The 26705-nt window shown below is 40.6% G+C and overlaps 1 long non-coding RNA gene across 1 annotated transcript in view; it reads right to left on the bottom strand.

The window, feature by feature from the left end:
- LOC109280868 (uncharacterized) overlaps positions 1-26705 on the bottom strand; it is a 453680-nt gene that overhangs the window by 240454 nt on the left and 186521 nt on the right. The gene's annotated exons all lie outside the window — the stretch shown is intronic.

Here is a 26705-nt window from a genome sequence, read left to right as displayed (position 1 = left end):
CAGGATGTGGGTGTGATGGTGCTGGGAGAGGGGGCTATGTCCTGCTGCTGCTTGCCCCCTTCTGCCTGAAGCGAACCACGCCTACACATCCTGCCCCATGCCAGACCCGGATGGGCAAGCAGCAGCAGGGCATAGCCCCTGCTCGCAGCAGTGCCGAGCCTGCATCCCATCCGCCCCCACCCCCTCCCCAAGTAACACAACCACCCCCCACCCCAGCTGGGCAGCTTGTCCCAGCCCCAGCCCGAATCCCTCCCCCCCCACACCCAACATTTACCAGCTGGAGGCAGCTGTGTCAGCTGCCTGTTTAGTCTATGGCTGAATCTCTGAAGCAGCCAAATCTTTTCCACAGCTTTTCCAAATTGATTTGGATGCTTCAAATTGATTCAGAGCTTTTAATTGGTCTCCACATTCAATTCGGAGATTCGGTCCCCAAATCAGGATGAATCTCCTCTGAACTGAATTGGCTACTGAAGCTTTGCACAGCCCTACCAGCTAGACATTGAACCATTGATTACTATTCTTTAAGCCTGTTGATCAAGCCAGTTTTCTATCTACATTAAAGTCTATTCGTCCAACCTGTACTTCCTTACTTTGCTTGCAAAAAGGTTGTGGGAGACCTTACCAAACACCTTGCTACAGTCAAGATATATCACATCCACCGCTTTCCCCGCATCCACAGAGCCAGTCATCTCTTCAAAGAAGGCAATCAGGTTGGTCAGGCATGACTTGCCCTTGGTGAATCAATGCTGAGTGTTCCTAATCACCTTCTCCTCCTCCAAATGCTTAGAAATGGATTTCTTGAGGATCTGCTCTCCATGATTTTCCCATAGACAGAGGTAAGACTGACCAGCCTATACTTCCCTGGATCCTCCTACTTTTCTTTCTTAAAGATAGGAACTATATTTGCCCTTTTCCAACCATCTGGGACCTCTCTCAATTGCTATTAGTTTTCAAAGATAGTGGCTAATGCATCTGTAATCACATTGGTCAACTCCCTTAGCATCCTCAGGTGCATCACATTCAGCCCCATAGAGTTGTATACATCCAGTTTTTCTAAATAGTCCCTAACCTGTCCTTTTGCTGCTGCAGCTCCTCACCTCCTCCCCAAACTCTGCTGCCTGGTGCAACAGTCTGGGGGCTGATCTTACCTGGAAAGATGGAGGTAAAAAAGGCATTGAGTACTTCAGCTTTTTCCCCATCAACAGTCCCTAGGTTGCCTCCTCCATTCAGTAAGGGACCCACAGTTTCCCTGATCTTCCTTTTGTTGCTGACATACCTGCAGTTAACTTCCTTGTTATCCATCACACCCCTTGCTAGCTGCAACTCAAGTTGTGCTTTGGCATTCCTGATTTCCTCCCTGCATTTGGGGTGTGCAAAATGGGCCATATTCAATTTGGATTTGGCCCGAATTGGGGAAAGTGATTCAATTCGTTGATTCGGATCTTTGTCCCTGATTCGATTTGGCCAAATCTGAATATCTGATGCTGATTTGGATAATCAGCAATTTGGCCATAGATACAGCTTTAAATGTTGTTTTCTATATACGTTGAGGTACGAGGTGCGGCTCATAAATGCTGCAATGCTGGGATGGATGGAGTGTCCCACAGAAGTGGGGGGGGGCCTCATTCTCAGCAGCGAATCTGGAAGTGAACCAGAAGTATTTCTGGTTCACTTCCAGGTCTGCCAGGGAGTGCACTGGGGGCCCCCCAGGCACTTCTGGCTTGACAATTGGCCACGGGGAGACCCCAGGTGCCCCCACCCCAGACCCAGGAGGCACCAGTCACTGAGCCAGGGGAGTTGGGGGGGACCATGCACTCCCCAGTGGACCTGAAAGTGCTTCTGGTCCACTTCCAAGTTTGCTACCAAGTACGCTGGTGAGCCCCCAGTGCTCCTGTGGGACACTCCATCTGCCCCAGCATCACAGCATTCACGAGCCACCTGCTACCCTGAGGCATGTAGAAGAAACATTTAAAGCTGTGTCTATGTCCAAACCTCTGAATCTTTCCGAATTGATTTGGAGGCTTCCAATTCGATTCAGAGAGATTAAAAGGTCTTCTGATTTGATTCAGATTTGGAGATTCAGCCATGGAATCAGGCCAAATCTCCACCAAATCAAATCCAGGACCGAAGCTTCACACAGCCCTACCCTGCATGGATACTTTTGCTAGCTGTTGACCCTCACACACCTCATCCTCCTGGTCTGGTGGTCTATAGCAGACACCCACCACAACAACATCCTTATTGCTCTCCCCTCTGACCCTAACCCAAAGACTTTCAACAGGCCTGCCTCCAGTCTGAAGTGAGTTGCTGAGATAGAGATCTGTAACTACTTTTCTGGATCAAGAAATGCTTCTTTCATTCCCTGTATCACTATGCCCCATGAATATCAATTCCTCTTTGCAATATTCATATGAGACAGGGCCTGTGACTGCAGATTCTTGCACTATCACGGTCAAGGTAGAGGAGGGCTAGCACCAAGAAGTCAGAATAGAGTACTGAAACTGGTACATCTGTTGCATCAAGAACATAATCTACTATTTGGGATTTCCCCTACATAAAGTCCTTAGATTTTGGTTTAGGATCCAAAGAGTTGCAAGGCTTTGCTAACTGAAGCCTTCACATGCAGTATGATCCTACTTAAGACCGAAGTTTTCTTGCTCCTATGGATTTTTCCTGCATGTAGACTGACAATAGCAGTCTCTCCAGCTCTATAAGCTACATCTGATGGCTTCAAATCCTTGAGTGCTAAAGATTTTGTTTGCAGTCCAGGAACCAGAGATGGTACTTTCTGCCAAATGTTGGCTGCTTTTACCCTCAAAAACACATTAAGGTATGACACAGGATTGACAGGGCAAGAGGAGCCTTTAAAGCAGTTCAAACAGGGAGATTTGGGTGTGTTGAAAGGTCATTACTTTGGCAGAAGGAAGAAATAAATTCTGTTTGAACTTCATATTGCTATGAAGTTCTAAATGTTCATATTAGATAGCATAGTAACAACAGGAAATCCTATTTTCCTAGATTTGTTATAATAGTCATGGTGAAACAGCATACTAGTTTTTAATTAGTGTATTATGTAACTTCTCTAAAATCCAGGGAAGGAATCCTGCTTTATCTGCACATCAAAGAGCAACTCACAAAGACTCTCATGGACCCAGAGGAACAGACTTCAACCTTCAGCTTCCTCTGAGCAAAAATGAAGTTTATTTTCTATTTATCAGGACTTTTTACCATCTTTAATTTTCACTGAGCCTGAGGAAGGGCACGTGTGCCTGAGAGCTTGCAGAAAAAGATAATTTTTTGGCAATTTCTTAGTTCGTCTAATAAAAGGTATCATCTCTGAATCAAAAGTTCTAGCGTTTTGCATTTCTAAAATTCAGATATAATTTGCAAATCATTTAGTATGTGTCATGTTCACACAGGAAATTAATTCTCTTACTACTTATTTTTGCCAGCTGTCTGGATGGCAGTATGCATACAGGTGCCATTAATTAGGGTCCTAAATTGCTATCTAAACCATAGGTGCCAACTTTATTTTTTGCTGGTGGGTGCTTGCAGACGTTTAAAAAGAAACAAAATACCAGCACTTTAGTTTTAATTTGATGTGTTCCCATGCCGAGCCCCCCACAGACCCAGAAGAGGTAGCATGTTACTTCTCCCCAGCTTTGCAGTGTCTGTAAAGATTGGGTGCTTTAGGGAGGCTTTTTAATCTAATAGTTGATTGAATCAGCTTTAGTTAAAAGCACCAAAAAGCCCTGCTGAAGCACCCAATCTTTACAGACGCTGCAGAGCTGTGTTGAAGTCACAGGCTGCTTCTTGTGGTAAAGCACATTTTTGGGGTTTTTTTTTTTAACATCTGCAAGCATGGCTCCATGGATGGGCACCTGACAATTTTTTTTTCAGTGGGTGCTTGAGCCCTGGACCCCCCACGGAGTCAGCGCCAGATGAAGACATCTAGACTGAAAAGTAATTATTATTTGAAACTGAAAATTTTCCAAGAAGTTTTTAAATCAAGGCTTTTAAACAGAATTAGTTCACTAGACTCTGCATTTCAGATAAAGAACTGATAGCTATGATAATACCTCCTGTTTTTTTGTCTTGGGGTTTGCTTTTTTTACCCACTACTGAAAAGTTTTCTTCTCTTCTCTGAGTGCTCTCTACTTTCCTAGCCATAGTACGCATCAGCACTTTCTCTCTGACACGAGAACCTTCTTGTAGCAACACCTATTTTCACCACTTGTGCCATTCATATCCTTACCCTCACTATTCCTAAATAGTCTGCAGGGAAGTCTATAGAAAGGAGATGGCATTCCAGCCATGTCAGGTTTGTCTGTCTAACCACGGCAGCAGACAAATCAGCAACCTCTCCAAGTTGATCCAGACTGGAACCTCCAATTTTGCAGCCTAATTTTCTTAGTTACTAGTCAGTCAACTTGAGGCTTATTATATATTTTCTTAAGGAATCTGTATTTTATTATATGTATTTACTTTAGTGTTGCCTGGGCCTTAATTCAGGCACTCGGATTCAACGGTGGTTCTAACAGGGAAAAATGATCCAGTTTGCCTCGGACAATTGTATTCCTTCTCATGATATTTAATTTGCACAACTCTTGCCTTGGAGGGTCCATAATGAATGCCTGACCAGATTCAACAGTTCTTAGCAGCGACTACAGATTTTACAGAGCAGCATGTGAGCGCTAACTGCAGTCTCAGCTGCCAACTCTTATGGCAAAATGCTCTAGAGGAGATAAAATGGGGAAAAAAGTCTCCAGGGGACTCATTTTACAGATACGTCTTCAGTTTTTCCATTGAAATGGAAGGGGAAGAAACAGCAAAATCACACCAATCCTCTTTTTCTCATAGGATCAGCAGGAAAGGGAGAAAGAACTACCTTCATTGAAAGCCTGGTGCCTTTGTGTTAGCTCTGTACCCCGCATCACATCTGTCAGTGAGAGTCCAGTGGAATTGGTGTGACAGGGTTTTAACCAACAATAATACATTGTCCTCACCCAACTCCACGTTTCAGCTGTTGACACTTCTCCCCATCTTTAAATCGATTGTCCATATCTATAAAGGGATGTGATGGAGTCGTGATCTGCGTATGTATGCTATAAAGTCCTAGCAACACCAGTAGGATTTAACTTTAAAACTTCTCCAGGGTATCATAAAAAAGGCTACATTTCTTTTGTGGACTTCTGTGCTCTCAGAAGCACTCCATCCATATTCTGTAGATTTACACTGGGTGAAAGCCACTCATTTTAATAACAAACCTCAAAAGCAAAATAAAAAAAGGAAGAAACATCCTAGTTCAGTTTGAACTCTTAAAAATGAAAGGAAGTGACTGTGAAGTAGCTTTATTTATTTAAATAATTCTAGGCCCAAATTTCGTATAGCACATATGAGCATAGTGTGAATTTTAGGGATCAGTTTCTGACTATATGAGTATAATGGAAATACAATAAAATACAATACAGCTGTAATCAAAGTCTAAAGCCATTCCACTGATGGCATTTGCTGGTTTAAGAACTATGAGCTTGTATTTTCCCTGTATTTCTCACTACATTTTGCCTGAAAATTCAAACTGGATGTCAGGTATCTGATATTCCCTGATGCAGAGCTTCTCTAAGCAGAAGATCAATTTGACAATAAGTAGTAGAGAGATTATATCTCCCAGAAACACAGTGGTCAGCAGGTATGGATAGTAAGCTCATTTATAAATCAAGAAGCCAGGCTATTAATATTTCCCTAAAACAGGGGTGTCAAATATATGGCTCACTGGGAATTTGGGGGCATGGCTAGCAGTGGGTAAGGGCTGCCATGGAATCAGGGGCCCTGAAACACTCGTGGACATGGCCGTTGGCAGCAAGGAAGCAAACAAAGGCAGCCCTCGCTCATCCTGCAGGCACCTGGTGCACTACCACCAGTACAAGTGGAAGCCTGGCCCACAGCTGCTTACCCTACCGCCACCACAACCCAGTCTAAATCCAGCCTGGGGCCTTATCTGAGTTTGATGTCTCTGCCCTAACAAATGCCCTGTATTAACAATGTGAGAAATGCCTCATTAATTTGGTCATTGGCACTGGAACACAGTTAGATGTGTTTTGAACAAACAGAACTGTGGGTGAACAGGGTATTGGCAACAAGGTAAGTATATCATGACATGCAAAATCTTAAATTGAAGGATAAGTGATGTTCCAAGCAAGCAAAAGTGAGAGAGGGAGAGGGAGAGAGCAGGAGAGAGATAGAGAAAGAAAGCGAGAGAGAGAGAGAGAGAGAGAGAGAGAGAGAGAAAATATACCAAGGATATCTGAGAACTCTCTGAAGACGTTCTTGTTGTTAAAGTAAATTATATTCCCTCTGTCCCACAAAAACGTCTAGGGCTAGGGCCAGAAGTTACACATAAATCAGTTTAAATAATCAGAAACCAGTTTAAACCTGTAACAGAACAAAAGTTTAGTGAACATAAACCAGTTTCAAAATAGCTGAATCTGGTTTAAGATGAACCTGACTGAATGTAGTATGAGACTTAATTATTTTGAGTCAAACATGTTTATGAAACTTCTGTCCCAGGCTACTTCCTGGTTCAAGTTAAATCATGGTCCCCCAACATCCCAGTCTGCTTTCCAGCCCTGAGCTGGGCTATCTGTTTACTCCAGCACAGAAGGGTTGTTGGCAGGGGGAGGGGGACAGGCAGGGACAGCCACCCTCCCACCCCAGCAAACCCCAGCTGAAGTCTGGGGCCAGGGAGGAGGGGTAAACTTCCCTTCCCCCGAGTACAGAGTTGCCTTGCCCTGCTAAAAACTTACTACTGGCTGCAACTGTGGGCTACAAATCCCACAGGCACCTGGAAGCAGGAAGAGGAAGTGACAAGCAACCCTGCAGAGTCCTGCTGCTGTGATTGTGGACTGCAAATCCCAGAGACCTTGGGGGCAGCAGGAAGAATAAAACACACAGCCCATACTAGCTATGTGCCAGAGAGCTGTGCTCTAGTGCTCCCCAGCTTCTGGACAGAGCCACTGCAGGCATGTGGCTGCATTTCCTGAATCAAAAGTGAATGTCTGTCCAGTTGTTTCTTAGGTTAATCTTTGCATTTTAGACTAATCTGCAAAGACTGAATTGATCCAGCCTCAGGCTTTTTGAAGTCTGTACTTATCCCAGTAGAGTGAAAAGGGGTTCATTAACTCAATCTTTAACTTTTTTTTTTTTTTTGAGGTTGGGAGTCAAGTAATGTCTGAAGATTTGCCAGCTGACTGCAGTTCTAATTCAATCTTTGAAGGAAATCACAATTACACTCTTCCCAATATTTTGCCATACCATTCCAGAACTAGAGGACCATAAAAAAAAAAAAGACAGGTCATGTAGTCCAACTGCCTGTTCTAGGCACGATCTTGCCCATCTAAACCATCCCAGACATGTGTCTACACTTAAAACTTCCAATGTTGGAGATTCCACAACCTCTCTAGGCTAGCCAGAGAGTTCTTCCTGATGTCTAAGCTAAATCTCCCTTTTTGCAATTTAAACCCATTATTTTTATCCTGTCTCCTTTGGACAAGCACAACAATTGATCACCATCTGCTTTATAATAACCCTTTTCATATTTGAAGACTGTTACCAAATCCACATTCAGTCTTCTCTGCTCTTCCAATCTGCTTTTATGTCATGTTCTCTAGACCTCTATTCATTTTTGCTGCTTCTCTCTGAACTGTTTCTGATCTGTCCAAATCTTCCTGGATGTATGGTATCCAAAACTACACACAGTATTGCAAGTGAGGCCTCCTCAGTGCTGAAAGAATCACTTCCCAAAACCTGCATACAATACTTCTGTAACTATATCCTGTTATGCTATTACATTTTTTGCAACAATATTACACTGTCGATGCATGTTTGCCTTACAATCCACTATAGCTCTCTTTAAACATTGTTCAAGATGTGACAAGAGGACTGACAGGACTGCCAAAATAGGTTTTGCATGTTTCAAGTGATGAATATATTTCTCAGTCCAAACTCATTCAAGCATCAGCAAAAGTTTCCAAAGCCATTAAAACTCAAACTTGCTGTGTTGGTCTGAGTAAGTTTGGGTGAGTCTTTTGAACAGTCCTACATGCAAGGAAAAAGCTTCTTAAAACAGACAGGATTCAGAGTTTGAAACTTACACATTTCTAATAATTTCCAACACTGAAGTCACCGTTCTTAAATTTTGTTTGAAGGATTGTGAGATTGTAGGCAGCAATGGGAACCATGTTCAAGCTTAAGGCAATAAGCTTATCAAGAAGAATCTTCTTCTCACTTGCTTGGTTTCCAAACACACTACTACAGCCTTCAAGGACATACTTTTTCTCCTATTTCTACTTACATTGTGAAAGCAAAATCAAAAGATAAGATGAACCTTAGCAGGTTCCAGCTGTGGAGTCCGATCAAGGATTACTTTCTCTTTAAACAGCACACACTGGTGCTCCAAGAATTAAGTCGATTTATCATCTGATTCTACACTGCATTAAAATCCCCGTTCTCATGTTTAGTAAAGTAATGCCAAGCTACCTTTTGGTAGCCCCCCGCCCCCCACCTCTCTCTGTTCCTACGAATGTTGTACTGAACATGAATGCTGGAGGCAACAGAGCCCCAGTGGCTCCGAACAGAGTGATCCCTGTCGATGGTGCTCAGCTTCAGAACCTGCTGCCATCAAAAAGCACCTGAATAAAAGCTTTGTCATGTTCAGAGCAGAACCCAAGGCTTGCCTCTATACAAGCTTTCCCTCAGTAAATCAACAATGAAGGGTCCAGCAATCTCTTACTTATAATTAGCATCCAAAAAGAGGGAAGATTTTCTCTTGCATATGTTTTCACAGGAAGGATTTTTCTATAGCCTTTAATTCAGTTATAAAAAATATTTTTGTGACAATCATGGATAGAACTGGATACAAAGGAAAAACTATATGGCAGAAACTTCTGAAGTTTTTAAACGTATCATTCCAATGGCATACCCCATTCAAAGGTTTTTATCACTTTGTCGCCTTGTCTCTGTTTCAGGCCCCTATCCATGCAGCCTGAGCAGTGATATACTTGGAATGATGAAAAAGAAAAGGAGTCAAAGAGAGGCAAGAACCATGCTGAAGTCAGCAATGATACTTCAGTTGTGTTACTATTGTTTCCCTAAGCATTTTAATCAAGCTACTAAAATGAGCGTACAGAAAATTTAAGAAATTGAAGGATCTATGCCCCATGGTCTTTCAACAGCTATGCAATTCATGGATTCAATATAGTATCAGGAAGAAGACCAGGGAGAGGAAATGGCTTCTGCATTTTGAAGTCATACTTCATTTACTGATGTCTTCTAATACTCTGTGTTGGAAGTGCTGAAACCTATCAATTACAAAGCCAGTGCACGACGCTAGTATGTAGGGGTGTATGAAATGGGTGCTATTCAATTTGGATTCAGCCCAAATCAGGGACAGTGATTCAATTTGTTGATTCAGATCACTGTCCCTGACTCAATTCGGACAAATCTGAATCTGAAGATTCGATGCCGATCCAGAGAATCAGTGATTCAGACATAGACACAGCTTTAAATGTTTTTTCTACATACCTCGAGGTACCAGGCATGGCTCATAAATGCTGTGATGCTGAGACGGATGGAGCAACCCACAGGAGTGTGCAGGAGGCCCCCTATATGCTCAGTGACAAACCCAGAAGTGAACCAGAAGTACTTCTGGTCCACTTCCAGGTCCTCTAGAGAGCATGCCAGGGCCCCCCCTGATCAGCAATCAGCCACAGGGGGACCCCAGGTATCCCCCCAACCCAGGAGGCACCAGTCGCCAAACCACGGGGGCCCGGGCCTGCCCTGCTCCCCGGCAGACCCAAAGTGGACCGGAAGTGCTTATGGGGAGGGGCAAAAAAAACCCTTTTTAAACTCTAAGACGGTCAGATTTTTTCTGTCTCCATCCTAATTCTCATGCATGCATGCTCCAAAAATACCCTTCCCAAAATTGAGATATCTGTTTATTTTCTCCCCCCCATCCAAAATCCAATCCCATGTATGATATCACATATGGTTACCATTAGGATGATAATGTTGTTACAAGAAAAGAATCATTCTGAGTTTGGATGGAGAAAGTACAAAAATGGAAAAGTTTAAATATTTTTTTTAAGTAAAAAAAAAAAAATAAAGCAATGGAGAGTGAAGTGAAAAGACGTAGGAACCAAGGAATTGCCAAACTCAGTCAGACTGCTGCTCACGTGAGGAATTGTTTCCAGGATTATAGTTAGTACAACTCTTATTTCATGAACGTTGCGTGCCTCCCGAGGCTGGGAGATGTGGCAGCGCTGAGCAGGGAGCTTCCGCAGGCGGCAGTGGCAATAGCAAGAGGAGGCAGGTGGCAAGCGGTGACCGCCCGCAGGCGCCGCCAGCAGCAGCGGCCAATCTCAGGGGGTGCACCACCAAACTCAGGGGGTGCACGTGCACCTGCACACACCCCTACATGTCGCCAATGTTACTTATTTTACTATTTTGCATCTAAACAGCATGGTGATGGGCACTTACAAAATACAAGAGAAAGGCCAGAGTTGGAAAGCAGATAGTAAGCAGAGTTGAGACAAGTTTATAATCTTTCTGTATGACTGGAACAATGGAAAGTGTTGTAGAAGAGATATAAATCTGACCTTGATTATGAAGAAGTTATGCATGGGGTTACTGCCATGTCAAAACTGTTTCAACATTGCAAATTTGTACTCAGAAAACTGAATAGGGTCTGAATTAGACCCAAATGGCTAGATCCTCAACTGGTGCAAATTAATGTCAGGGTTAATGAAGCAATGCCAATGCATGGATCAATGTCAATTCACAGCAACTGCGAATCTAGCCCAAAGTACTTAAACTCGCAGGGTCAGTTACAATGGCAGCAATAACAACTCAGGACACTGCCATTAGTTGTTATTTGCAGTATTACTAACATTAACAGAAACTTTAAGTCAGCTTACAAGTCAGTCTTCCATTCATTGCAAAGCAGTGTCTAAATTATTCTCCAATGAACAACTGTACCAAGAATGCAAACTCTTCCTCTGATAAGAACGTATTTTGTGGTCATTTTTTTCTGCAATTTTTGTTAAAGCATGTAGGCTTTTTTATAAGCAAAGTACTATTAACTGAACAGTTGCAAATACCTTTAAATGCTGCAAAGTGTAAGTACTGCTGTTTCTATTTATTCAGGGCATTTTCAATTTAAGTCACAAAAATAAATGTGTTCAATCAATACTCAGGGTCCAACAGGGGAAAAGGAAGAGAACTCTAAGATACAATTTTAAACCCATCCTTTACATCTTTCTGTATAGATCACTATGTATGTCACCTTTTGGATACTCCAGCAATATAGAGTGACAGTTATCTGTGATCTAATAAAATTATTTGGAGACCCTTCATAAAAATCAGGTGCAGAGCAAGTTGAATTACATCAGGTTTATCAGTCAGTGGCCTCCTTTAAAAACGCTTGTAAATTCAGTTAACGTTAGTTGACTCTTTACAATAAATCATCTGTGCTTCTCTGTGCTATTTCCATCAGGGTCTAAGATAATCAAAACCATTTAAGGGCAAATATTCATTCAGTCAATCTGAGAAAGCAATGCTGCCCATCCAATAGACAGTGGGGTTAGGATGCTGGTTCTAGTCCCAGCTCTTCCACTCATCCACTGTGTGATCATGGGCAAATCTCTTCATCTCCCGGCTTCTGTTTCCTTTCTCCACCTCGCTTACCCTGTGTATTTAGACCACAAACTCTTTGAGGAAAGCACCCTCTCTCATATTTTTTTTTTCCTAATTCCAAGCACAATAAGGCCCCAATCTCAACCTGAGTCTCTAAGCACTTCTGCAAATAAAAAGCAAGCAAACAAGTCCCCTTCCTCCCCCTCTCTCCCCCACACAGAATAAAATGTTTAGAAGATGAAATTGTACAACCTTGTCTCTTGATGAACTTGTAACTTTTACATCACCTCTCTGCAGCTCCAGAAAGTAGTTTGCTAACAGTTTACTTCGTTCTTGCATAGTCTCAACCCCGAGCTGGTATCAAGCCTAATTGCTTGGTCCAGGAAATAAATCTTGCTTCCACTCTGCCAGTGTTAAGGCCTGCTTATGAGCCCCTTGCTCTATTGATAAGCATTTATTCAAGCATGTACTTTTATGATACCAGTGAGACTCCTAGGGTGAGTGACTGCTTGTCAGTAGGAAGAAGGGGCTCATAGACTGACCTTCAGTATTGAAAACTTAAAAAAAAATAACTATTTTCTGTGGTTTTTAATACCTTTTAATGACACACTGATAAACAAAGATGCATAACATGGGCAAAAATAGAAATCATAAATATAAAGCAGTAAAATGAACCGTAGCAAAAACATATTTGTCATTCTGAAACCATTAACAGAAAGCTACATACAGCGATCATGCAAATTGCAACAGATAACAGAAGAGAAAGGGAAAAGAACATCCTAAATATTTTTTTAACTATACAGACAACTCTTGCAAGCTTTTATACAATGTGATTCTGTCATTACTGCTGCCCAACGTTATTGTGGAAAGTAAATCACACTTCACAATCTTTGATATACACCAGACGCACAGCTGCATACAAGAAGAGTTCGTATATATACTCCGAAATACTAAGCTCAAATAAACCCTCCAGTCTGCACAGCTAAGATTTAGGCATAATATTTATCCCAAGTCTTTGCAATGTTAAAGTCGATGTTTCTCATAGCCTTCTGCAACCCCGTAATATTTTAAAGAATTATCAGAAGAACTTGCACATTATTCAGTCTATTGAAAAATCCACTTGTTATCCCTTTGATAAATCGAACCCAATGCCACTTTTTCCTATTGTGTTCTACACTAACCCTCTTCGTTATGGGCTTTGTTGCAAGAAAATTGACCATGACATCTGTTAACCACCCACGTCTTCAGCTCAGATGCATAACTGACATCTGGATCAATTATTGGGCAGTAGAATCCACGATGATACTTAACTAACTGATTAGATAGATTAGGAATCAGTTCTATTATGACATATAGCCACTTGTTATCACTATGTAAAGAAGACGAACAGAATTTTATTTAATTGCACATTTTAACGAATTGTTTACCACGTGGTGACATGTCCGACGATTTTTAGCTTGCCGGATGGCATGTGTATTTTAGAATTTCTCAAAGCACTTTACAGGTCCTGACTGAGCCTTGGGAACCAAGCCTCAAAATGTCCCTGAGAAAAGCAAGGAGTTGCTTTACCCACCATGGAAATGCAGCTGTGTCTGGGGTAATCCATGGTGGCTGCTTTCATACTGTCTAGGCACAGTGGTTAGTAAAGACGCTGCCTTGTTATTTAATCCCAGGGCTGTTGTTTCAAGGCACATATCAGACCATGATGTAACATCCCTTTTGAGAAGTCAACTGAGGCAGCAGAAGACAGGCATGAGGATGGATTAAACTGCATTCAGTTATAGCTAAACACATTTCCTCCACTTGACAAGAGCTCCTCGACTTTTTAGAAGTTTTAGGGAGGAAGGTCTGATTTATTTATTTTTTTTAACAAAAAAGCTGACTCTTCAGATGGCTCCGTATGCACACCTTCACTTAATTGTACATAAAAATGTACTGCCATCTACACTAACCAGCCCCACTGCAGTATGTGCAAGCATTAAAATTAAAATATACAAAACGAGGAACTCAAACTAACTTTGTTTCCAAACGAAATGGGATAAGGCTGACGGATGAAGCACTGAAATGGAACTCTAAAGAAACAAATTGTTTAATTCCTGCCACTTGTCGGGTCTGTGACCTTACCAAGTGGCTCACTTCCCTGGGCCTCAGTTTCCCCATTGGTTTGAGAGAGAGAATGCAGCGTACCTCTCTTTTAAGTACCTTGAGATCTATGGATGAAAAGAACTAGGTATTTACATTGTAAACATTGACGTTCACTGTACATCGCATCTTTTTTCTTTTTTTTTTTACGTAGTATCTAAATGTACGCTACTGACACATGGCACAACGTTAGCGTGCAAGTATGTAATGGAATGACTCACATTTAAAGAATCAGTGTGTTTAGGGATCATATGGTTAGCATGAATTGGGAATGTGACCTACTATTCCAAATCTGATGCACCAGTTTAAATGCTTCAGTACCTACAGGATCAACAATTCACAAGCAGCAAGAAAACCAAACAAACCCACTATTCCTGAAACATTTACACATCTATATGGAGAGAAAAAAGGAGGTGGCCTAGTCTTTTCTGCTTATAAGGCTTCCCTCCCCCACCATTACTAGTGCTTATGAGCACCTCCAAATTTTTAATACAGCCATCTTCACCGCAGACCTGTAAGGTAGGAAAGCATTATTCCAAATTAACAGATGGGGAACCAAAGCATGGAGACAGTAATGACAATAGCAAAAATGCAAATGGCTAAATAAATGGCCCGTATCATATGGAAAGAATCTGTATCCATATTATATGTTGTAATCAGGTCAGCACAAGAGTTCCATACATCTGACCTTATTCTAGAAACACCTAGCCAAGAAGTGAAGATATGCATACAGAGCACACAGGTACATCTTAGCACCATCTAGCGATGCCCAAGGTAACTCATCGGCATCTCTGTCCAATTTGTCACAAAGACTGGTGGGGCCATAAGCAGAAATGCCCTGGTTGTGGGATGCTCAGCTATTTTGAATAGGCTTACTGAGGTCAGAGCACTCCTGAAAGATGAGGTTGTACACCCACTGATGACAACAGAACTGATGTGAAATGTTTTTAAGGACTATTTTTAACATTATTTGGTCAGAGCCTGATAAACTACTGGGCTGCAGTGGATGCATTAAATAATCCAGTACAAAAGACAGGGAGTACTTACTTAGGTTGTTGCTGTTATAAATAATATAGCATTTTGCAATTGTATACTATCTTAGTCCCAAATAAATCTGATACTACTTTCTAAGCATTAATGAATTAAGGGTACCACCATCCTTCTGAACAAGTCAAGGAAATTCTCATTTCGAAGATGAAGCCAATGAATAATGCGTAGGCTTTTGGTTTATATGCTCAAATCTGTGTGCAAAAAAACAACACATCTCTCCTTTTAAAAAGGTATCCTCAAGAGCAGCTTCTCTTCAGTTTCTAAGTCTGAAGAGATTTTTGTCTGATTTTCCATCATCTTATAACCTTGTGTAATCTTTTACATTTGTATAAAGTGGGAGCAAAACACTCCCAGACTAGTCATTGAGTGAAGTTTCTGCTTTGGTAGTATTTTGCATCTACTATTTACAAGTATAAGGGACCAGCAGTGTGCTGCATCATTCTTAACAAAATGACCCAAAGGACCCAAAGACAGTGACCCTGACTCTACCCTGCTTGCGTAAGTCATAACATGGATACAACTCCAGTGACCTGGATGGATTTACACCCCAATTTCAACACCAACATAAATAATGAATTGAAAAAAAAAATGTAGAGAAGCATTTCAACAGAGAAGACTGAAAAATAAGGTAGATAAGTTACTGCTCTCAGACTCAGAGATGATGATTCATTATTAGTTTTGATCCAGAGGAACTAAACATTACTCATCACATGGCTACTACCAAGGCCAAGGAGACAACGAGTTCTTGATAAACTATTTGTAGGTGTTAAGATGACACGTTCACAAATGAGACCGTTCAAGTTGACAATCAAAGCTGTATGTATACTTACAGCTTCTACTACCCAGCAGAATTACAACACTATTTATTATAATTTCTAGCATAAAAGAGCATTACTACATCCTAGATGCCTGCTTTGCTATTTCACAATTACTCATGCGCTAGGTACACACAGAAGAGAGATCTCTTCAAGAGGATATTTGTCATCTCCACTTTGATTTTAAGGCAATAGTCCATTTAATAACACAATGCTGGTCCATACGGTGTTCAACAAGTTTAACTCAGTCCATGCTACCTGCACATATGACCAAAGTGAAACCAGGCAAATCCCTAAGGTAAGCCATCAGAATTCACTTTGATCTCCAGTAAGATCTGGAAATTTTCTGTATGGCTAATTGCTATGGGGGTGATCAAATACCATCAGTGAGAGAGAAGGCGCACACCATGACTGTAATTATGGAAGTCATAAATGAGCCATGGATTGAGAAGGTTATTCCAAAACTAGTAGCTGAATGCTCTCCTCCAACATAAACCACCCAATGCAGGCATCAACTGGATGCCTGGGAGGGGGGCTGTTTCTGTAAACAATTGTTAGTTTCTCATCTCCAATTTTTTTTTTTTTTTAATTTTTCAATTAAGAGAAAAACATTAGAGCTCTGGCTATGATATGACACCACTGCCCCCTGCTGGATGGATTCAGAATTATTCAAGTATGTGTTGGGTCCCACACTGTTGTTAAATGGAGATTCTTCTTTAGCACAAGTTGCAAGACAGGCTATACTTTGGGAACAGGGGTGTCCACGTGCACCTCTCAGGTTCCAAGATGCCACAGTATGCAATGCAGAAACAGCTGTGAAAACCAAGGAATGTGACTTTGTCAACCCCAAGAATGGAAGCAGTCATTTTGTTGAAGAACTGACATCTTTTGTGACCCTGGTAATACAGTTGTCCAGAGCGCAAGGAGTGATAGAACCGGCTTCCATCCTGCTTAACAATTAGTACAAAAAAAGGTAATGTTTTAATTAGAGGTAGGCCAGTATTACACTCATCCAGTCAGAAAACAAAAATAATATCGTGCACCCAGTTGTCAATCCATCTTCAGGTTCCTTACAGCAAGTCAAATTATGTAAACTGCTTCTACGTAATGAACAATTTTAGATGAATACAGCAGATCTACAGTATTGATGTGAACAATTTCAAGAGAATAACCTGAGAAAAGCACAATATAGATCCCAGTTCAAGGAAACACTTGAAGACATGCTTAAATCTTACTGAAGTCAAGCACATGCTTGAGTCCATCCCTGTTTAGGACAGCACTTAAACACAGCCTTGATTTCAACAAGACTTAAGTGCAAGTGATCCAGAATTGGGCTATTCTGAACCAGGGTTTTCAATTGTGGATAGTCAGAAAAGCAAAGTTATTGGCTATCCTTATTAATTATATACCTACTTCCATTGTTTTCTATGACCCTTTATTGGTGGTATGGACAAACGGCATGATTTAGCATCATCGTTATTATTATATTTGTATTGTGGGAGCAGCTCAAGGTCCTAATCAACTTGACCCACCCTTCAGCCAAGACTTGACTGCTCTTTGGACTGCTCCCTAAATGTTGGCAGGCTTCTCCAGTCTGAATTCCACCAACCCCAAATGCTCCTGAAGTACTCAACATGCCATGGCCTCCTGCACTTAATCTGCATATTGCTGAATTGAAAAGGATTTAGTTGGGACCAAAAAGAAAATATACTCTTTGGGCGAGTAAGAGTTTTCTCTTAATTTCAGTGGAACCAGAACTTTAACCTTTATGAGTGAAAATATGCAGAAGCAAGCCCTAACTCAGTATATGGGACCAAACCAAAGGACCAGCTTCAGCTACCCCAAAGTGTTAGCCAAGTTTGTATCCTGTTGCAAACTTTGGGGCTCAAGTACATCTCAAATCAGAGTAGTTTTTGCTGTCTGGAATAAGAAACTACAGTGGCATGTCTAGAAAACCATTATGTATAGTGATTATTGTCAACTAATTGTATTTTGATGCAGAATGTTGTGCTTAGGATGGAAATATTTATCGTCTGTGAAGAAGGTACTTCAGCATGTCTTTCAGATCTGCGAACATACCTCATTAGTTTTACTTCCCATTGTAACAAGGAATGCTACAGCATAAGTATATTAAAATTATTCTCTCAAAAGGGAGGTTTTCTTTTAAACCATAGCTCAGTCCTATAGAGGTTCTACAGTCATAAAATTGTATTTGTGGGTCAAAGATCAAAAAATAAGTGAGGGTCCACAACATGCTGAGCTTTAAAAAAAATAATGTCACATTCTTTCATTTTCAGCATAAGAAATGGGCAACTTGTTCAGGGCAAATACTTGTTTGAACTGAGGATTTTATTATTAATCTCTGAAGACTGCTGAATTTAGGGTCACAGTAAGGGTTGATTAGGTACAAGGTGCACAAAGCTCTCCTCTGTCAATGCTATTGAAAGAAGCAAGTAATTTAGATTCAGAATTGGTCTTGGATTGAAGCTCACTCCATTACCGACCATTTTCAATTTCAGCTATACAATAAACATCAAGCTCAGCAAGGAAATTAGTACATTTGGTAATGTATTGGGAGAGATGGGTGGGTCTTTGACAAGATGACACTTATCACCAAAGCTTCAGTTAATGAAACCCTTGAGTGGTATCTGCGTTTGACATATTTTGACATTTTTTGAAATCACATCCAGCGTTTTTTTTCCCCCCATAATGTTCTTCTTTATAAGAAAAAAATCCATCTACCTTTAAAATGAGTGCTGAAGTACTGCAATATTATTGGAAAAAATTAAAGAGATGCTGACTGCACTAAAGGGTGGGGAAGAGACACAGAGAGAGACTTTCTTGAAATGCAGAAGATAGAGAAGGATAAATATTATTTAAATTGACAAGATGTCAAGCCTCACATATTTCCAGGGAGAATGTTTCGTCTTCAACAGGTATGTTTATTTCTACTTCCCCTGCTCTAAAAAATGCCCAAAAGCATAAGTGGAAGCTTGTCACGAATGGCATTTCAGCAAGCATTTAGTCTTAAGTAAATCACATTTCTTTTTATCTCACCTGCTCTAAAAATGTCCAGAACCATAAAAGCAGGTTTGTCATTAATAAGATTAATATAGTTGGGATTTGCATTGTTGCCTGAACCAGCCAAACTAGGTTGGATGAATTACTTTCTCAACAAAAATCGTTGACTTGTTTTGAGTTTTGCTTCTTGTTTTTAAATGAATAGCGAATGAGAAGGCAGCTTCTAGTTCCATACCATCAGCAATGAAGGCATCATAAAAAAGATACCAAATTTGTGCAAAAATGAAAGGAAAGTAGGACCGCTGCAGGGGGAATGAACAACTGCTGGCCTAACTCTTACTAGCTCATGACTGAAAAACACCACAATGGCCCTCAGATCACTTTAAATGCTGCTTTGTAGCAATGTGGCACCTATGCTGTGAGACCAGAATTAAAAAGGGTCAGATGTGGCAGAAGATTTAGAGTTCACTAATTCTGAGCGGTTTGATATTTACTCTTTAGCTTTCCTGAAAGCCGCGAGAAATTATTATGGATTCATATATTTCAAATCTCACACAGCTCTATTATTGTCCATTTTTTTTTCATCCAGAGCCGAGAGAACAATTAAAACAAAAAATACAAAGCAGGCTAAACAGGGGCATTCCTGAGCTCTACTGGACCTACGAGGCAACACTTACAGCTTGAGTTCCTAGCCGGGTGGTCCCTCCCAACGACTTTTTTCCAACATAAGTGGGAGGTCACCTTGAAGATTTCAGGGACAGGGATTGTATTATACAGGATACATACTCCTGAAGAGTCTCATTGTGTCAGGATGCAATTTTTATTTGAAGGCTTGCCCTCCCATGACACTGAAGCATTTCCCTTGCCTCCCTCACTCAGAGTTTAAGGTGCCAGAGCAAGCACCCCTATGTATGCCTGCCCTTGTGAAATCCCGAAGCCGGAATAATAGAAGTTGGGCATCCTCTGAAACAAATAAATCCTGTATCACAAAAGAGTTAATAGATTATTTCTCTAGCATTGGGGGTTTTTTTGTTGTTGTTTAAATTGGAGCCATGTCCCACAATACCTCAACCAAACCCAGCTATGTCCTACTGAGTCTTTGGTTTCCTCTGCCATGTTTCAGAAGCTCTTAATGGTAAACCCAAGCTGGAAAATGTATTATTACTTATTTCTGCTGCAGCAATGCCTATAAAGATTGTGTCGGAAATCATCTATGCATGCACAAACCAAACATTCAGGCCTATTTCCAAAGACCCTATGCTCTACTTTGGGTCATATCTGGACTTCCACAAGTCGGTGTTTAGACACAAGATGTTTAACCATAACAATGTGATCTTTAGCAATTAACGGGATATTTTAAATGATACCTTTTGGGGGCATGTACCACCTCTTATTCTGTACTCAGAAAGCTTCTGAGACTTTTGGGGGCATTTTTGTTATATAAGCAACAAACAATAATAGTGCATGTTTGGAAAAGACGCATCTGAACTGATGCTCGCAGACAGCCCTTAATCCAAATTCAGTTGCATCTGGCTCCACAGTTTGGCTCCAGTCAGTTTTAAATCTCAGATTTTATTTTGCATATTATTAATTTTGATCTGTGCCAAAAGGGAGGTTTTGCCTAGTGTACTATGCAACACCTAGTTATTTTCTGACTGGGTTTGCCAAAAAGCTAGGTAAGTGTACATACTAATAATTAGTACAAACATTTATTCTGTTCTGGTAACAGAGCTGAATGTCCATATCTCAACTTAGAATGGAACTCACTGGGGGGGTGTGAAGTGGGCCGTATTCGATTTGGATTCAGATTCAGCCCGAATCAGGGACAGCGATTCGATTCGTTGATTCAGATCTCTGTCCCCAATTCGATTCGGTTGAATCTGAAGATTCGATGCTGATTTGGAAACCAGCGAATTGGACATAGACACAGCTTTAAATGTTTTTTCGACATACCTTTAGGTACCAGCATGGCTTATGAATGCTGCAATGGTGGGGCAGACGGAGCATCCCACAGGAGCATGGGGGGCTGGGGGGGCCAACATGCTTGGCAGCGAACCCGGAAGTGGACCAGAATTACTTCCGGTCCACTTCCAGGTCTGCCGGGGAGCATGCAGGGACACTCCTATGGGACACTCCAATCAGCTGCAGGGGGAGCCCGAGTGCCCCCCCCCTCCACCCAGGAGACACCAGTCACTAAGCTGGGGGGGGGGGCACAAGGGGGATCCCCAGTGCGCTCTCTGGTGGAGCCAGAAGTGGACCAGAAGTGCTTCTGGTCCACTTCCAGGTCTGCTGCTGAGTGCCCTGGGGAGTCCCCCGCGCTCCTGTGGGATGCTCCATGCACCCCAGCATCTCAGCATTCACCAGCCACCTGCTACCTACAGGTATGTAGAAAAAACATTTAAAGCTGTGTCTATATCTGAATCTTTCCAAATCTCTCCAAATCGATTCGGAGGATTCCAATTCGATTCAGAGAGATTAAAGGGTCCTCTATTTCAATCCAGATTTGGCCACCGAATTGGGCTGAATTTCCACTGAATCGAATCAGGAACTGTAGCTTCGCACAACCCTGGAACCCATACTTACTTTGAGATACTCAATAAACTTCATTTGTCCAACAGTATAGATAACATTACAGTTTAGTACTCAGGAAATCATATCCATTTAAAATACTTTTCAAATGCTGTTTATTTCAATTAAGAATTAATACACGTTACTGCTTGTGCAGTGAAAACAGCATCCACCATGGCAAGTCATTTCCTCTCTTCTTCACATTTTTGTTTCAACTTCTAGAGTTCATACTCTGTGACAACTTAGCCCTCACTTAGGATATTCTCCCATTGCCATTGCCTGATTAAGGCAGGGTTGGTTTGGACAGGGAGCATGACTTGTTGTGGCTGCTGGCACAAGAAATCCTGCCCGTCCCACCACAGGATGGCAAAGGAAGGTAAAAGACTTCTGTGCATGTTCTGTGCTCTTTCCTGTACCCTAGAAGTGTTCTGAGCAGATTGTGCCTACCCTTGGCTTTAAGTCTGGATGGAGCTTCCCAAACCTATGAATCTCCCTCTCACTGATACAGGGGTGGGAATGAGGATATTTAAGGGAAGTGTGTTTGTCAATGTCTTCTTTTCGATAAATACCATTTTTGGTGGCTGCTTCCCAGTTGGGCCTTTTCACAGTGACCTTCCTTAAGCTATTTTACTCACATACTCATGAAAAGGGTCTTTTTCGGAGCCTTCTTCACATCTCAAGGCCACCAGTGCCCCCCAAGGAAAGTTTTCTATGGCTTTCTCCCCATATTTTAGAGGCTGTCAAACTATGGCTCATGAGCCATATAAGACTCACAAGTAGGTTAAATACATCTCCTTTCTATCTATACCTGCTCATTTATTATTGTTTATTTTCTTCAGTTCTTGCTTATTATTTATTTTAAGAAGTCACTTAATAACAAGTTATTATTTGAGCTGGGGCACTATTCACAGATCACTAACTCTGAGGGAAATGCTACTCAAAACCAGTTTGTATTCTATGTTTCTTAGCATTGTCAAGATTCTGGTATGATGCTACAAAGGTTAGGAAGTTTGGCCGCTACAGCTGTATCTGGTAAATGATTCTGGGCTCTGTGGGGTTTTTCTTCCAGTTCACCTCTCCCAGCATCTGCTCATATCCTAGCCAGTTGACCACTGAATCCTGTTCCTTCGCAGGTGTTACCCTACCTCTTCAAAACAAGCAACTATAAGCAGTCAGGGATGGGGAACAAAAACCAAATAATTAGACAAAAAGACCAAATGATTGGTTGCTCAAGGGCCTCTACTAGTTCTTGAACTGGTCCTAAGTATGGGAACTTGGTCATACTACATATGTGTTCACAGCTTTCATATACTAGCCAATAAGAGAGGAGTTTCCCATTCCTTCCTCACTCCTGTGGTAGCTCTTCTTTCACATTTCCTGAGAGTGATTGATTGATTGATCGATGGATATATACTGTCCCAAGAGCTAGTTGGAAAACATTCCTCGTTCCCTTGCCACTGAAAATTTCAACTTTTCATTGAAAACCAGAAAGCCGAAAAATGTTGCTGTTTAGTTATCAATATTTTTTGTCAAAAAAGGATGCCAATATTAATCTTGTCAAAACCCCATTTTTCAACTGAAAAAAGTGATAGAAAATTTTCAATGAGACCTAGTTGTCATGCATCAGTAATAATCTGCAGCAGCCACCTTCACTTCTACTGCTATCCTTTCTATTGGCCTGATTTATAAACATGTAGCCATAGAGTGTAGGGGTGTAGCTTATCTTCTTCAGTTTAAATCAGGTAGACCGCTTAAGCCCATGCCAAATATACACGCTTTGTTCCTTTTGACCGGTCAGACTCAGATTAGCTAATTTGTGACCCATGAAACAAGGTTGCATGAGTGCAGACAGAGGAAATCAATCCTGACCTCATCGCTAAGTCTCAAAAGAAAAAGAGGACAATGTGGAAGAGCCAAAGGTCCAAAGTGCAACAGAAGGGTTAATTGTATCAAGAAAAGCTATCACACCACCTTTTTCTTTCATTCTTTGTTTGATTACCTGTTAGAACCAGGTATGGAAGCCAATCTTCACTTTCTTAATACCCATCAATTAAAATACATGTAAAAAGGTATTTATTGGCATCTGTACTGAAGCAAGTACTCAGGAAAGATATTCTAAAGAGTAAATATTGACTAAGTTTATGAACACCAAGATGGGAAGCCATTAAGAAAGACTAATGTATGAGTAGTACTGGTTTGTTTTCAATTTTCTTATGTCCCAGCCTGTGTTACTCTAAAGAAATTTGGAGAGGAAGCATTTTTTGGGGGAATGTCTACAGCTCCGTGCCAAAGGTTGGGTACTGACAAAGGAAAGTAGATAGAAAAAGTTAGACACAAGCATTCAGAAGTCATTACTGAAAAGTGCATCCAATGCTTCTGGAAGCTGATGCAGAACACCTTGTGAATAAGCTATAGACAACTGCTGTCAATCCCAAAGTTTCGTGAATCTCAGCAATGTGTCCCCTTTCAATTTTCACTTGTACAGTCCTGTAGGCCAAAGCACTGACCTTCAAGTAAAAACTCTCCTCAAAATCTCTGTCTCACAAGAATCAGAGAAAAGTGGTAACAGTACAACACTTATGGGAAGCACCAAACCAAAGCAAAAGCAATAAAAAGTCCAATAAAATATAAAACAGAAGAACTTCTATAGATTGAAACAGTATGTGGGACTACTATACATAAATTCAACAAGAGACCTCAGAATTGTCATAGGTCTTCAAAAGGATGTAAAAGAGCAATACCCTGGATTAAGTGCTATTCTATATCACATTTTAATATAAAAGTAAAAGCATAAGAATAATTCACAAGATTTGTGAAGACTTCTTAAATATTGACTCACCCGAAGTGGAAATAACAATATTAAAGTTTCCATCTAAATTTGCCACCCCAGTTCTCTCAGAAATGCCCCACAGCAGAAGGGACAGGATTCTCATAGGTTGTAAATAGGTGTTACATGTATCCTGAGACCTCACAGACATAGAAGACCACTGTCCCTCTTCAAGTCTCACCAAATTATGCAGGACGAAATGTGCTATCACTTTTTCCCAGGACATGACAGTGGCATCTGTTAGGTTATCAGAGGTCATTCCCTAACAAGCTGGCCAGGATGTGTGATCTGGATGGTCACCTACTGGCAGAAGAGCAACAATGTAACTTGGAAGTGCTATGCCTGTAAATGAATATGCTACTCCTGTTCTCATCCGGGTCAAAACCCAGGACAGTCAGGACCAAGTGAAATGCGATGTATATTTACAGCTACATGGTAAAAGTATTCTTAATTACAAGCACTGCTGAATCCCACAGCTGAAATAGTTCACGTAATTTGAGACTTATAACCATAGGATAACAATAAACTCGAGAAAATCTGATATACAAAGAAAGCTTAAGAGAAGTCACCACCCATGCCCAACTCAGGCAGTCATCTTCCTTTTGCCACAATATACAAATTACCTATGGGTTATGTGGGAAAATGAATGGGAGAAGATGCACTAAGTGGTATACTCACGTTATACTTACACATTATGACATTCCACTTCAGTGTTCTTACCATGCTACCAAGGTGCATGGATAACATAGCAATGACAGCACAGAAAGCAAGGTATCCCAAGCACAACTCAGTGCATTCGATAGGGTTGTGCCACTCTGACAGAACCATCTGCTTGCTCTACATCCTGCCTAGTTCCATCATTTCAAGGTGGACTATGCAATAACCTTAACACCAATGGAAACAGAATGTTTCTATACATTTGCCTCCTTGAGCTTTTGCACAAGGAGGAAGCACGTGACCATGGTCAAGAAGTACAAAGCAAGGTTTTCCTCAGCAGTACAAGTTAAATTGCATAACCTGCTTTACGGTGTGTGTTCTATACCATGAATGGTAACATTTGTATTTGAGCTGATCTTTTTTTTACGATAAACTACTTCCTTTTTAAGACAAGTGACCTTGTTGGAAACAAATTTGGATCACAAAGAGTTTTAGCATTTTCTGACCTTTTCCTTTTTGGCCCCAAAAGAACATTTCAATGTATGTTCTCTCTTTCTTTCTTTCATTCAATTAAATGCACTAAATGCATAATAGAGCTTTTGAAAAGTTTTGAAAAGTTATAGAGTAACAATGGGATATTTTAAAATAATGGAAAAAAGTGAAAAACAATTCCGGACTCATCTACTTTATTTCTTTTAAGAACACAAAGCAATAGTATGGAAATAAGTTTCAAATATTCAAAAACGATTGTGAAAATTTCTAAGAAAATCAAAAATACCCATTTTGAATCCTGTGAGAAAGAATTTGATGTTCTGAATTTTTTTTACAACTTTTTTTTTTTTTTAACTAACTATAAGTTAAATTACATAATTAACCCTAAACTATGTATAGGTAATATGGTAAAATTAACATTGGGTTGGAACCTCATCTTCAACAGTTTTTAAATTCCTATTAATACTCGCAGTGTAATTCTAATACTCCAGCAACATAGGTTGTTTGCCTCTAGGAGAAAAGGTTGTCCCTTATTAATGCGGCTTGACCCTAACTGTTCCCAAATAGTGTGGAGTACACACTGTGGAGAATATGACATACAGTACAGCATTCTTTTACTCCAGCTATAGTTTGGCTAGAGATACTCTTCTGAAAGACTGAATGCACAGTGTGCCAGGATATCTATCTAGATCATAATATCCATATCACTAGAATACAGAAATATATTTTTTTTAATGGAAGTTTAACACCTGTAAAATAGTATAAAATTCAGGAAAAATCCAAGCCACTCAAAAAAAATTAGTGTCCTCAATTTTTATTGCATATTTCTACCCAATAATCTCAACCCCCTTCTAAAACTATTTATCCAAAATTAATTTTTCTACCAATTTCCATACTACTTCTAATTGAACCATTTTGCTCAGGACTAGAGCTGTGTGAATAACAGATTTTCAGTTTTCCAGCAGTTCTGAAAAAATGTGGAGAAAATGTTTCAATGCAAGCCGAATCAGTTATCATTGCAAACTTTTTGATGAATCCTAAAATGTGAAAAAAAAATCATTTCAGGTCCATCAAAATGCTTTCTTTGACCCTGCACAAAAGTTCTGCTTTTATTTCTGGATATTCTTTTGTCCTTAAAATAAACTCAAAGGGAATTTGGGCATTACATTTTTCTAATTAGGAGTTCACATTAGAAAATGTTAATGTTTTATTTTTAAAAGATTTCAATGAATTGTTATGACTTAAAAATGAAAAAAAAAAATTTCATTTCCTGCATGAAGATGTCAACAAATCACACATGAATTAGTCAAAGCATTACAGGGCATTCTTACTGAAAAAAATGTTTTACCAAAACTGTTTCCAAGTTCTATTCCTGACTTGTATGGTTTCTTTAAAATCAGCAGCCATACAAGCGAAAAGGATAAGGGACATTCTACCTGAAGTCT

This window comes from Alligator mississippiensis, chromosome 7 (genome assembly GCF_030867095.1).
Source record: "Alligator mississippiensis isolate rAllMis1 chromosome 7, rAllMis1, whole genome shotgun sequence".
NCBI lineage: Eukaryota > Metazoa > Chordata > Crocodylia > Alligatoridae > Alligator > Alligator mississippiensis.
This window is presented reverse-complemented; position numbering and strand designations above follow the sequence as displayed.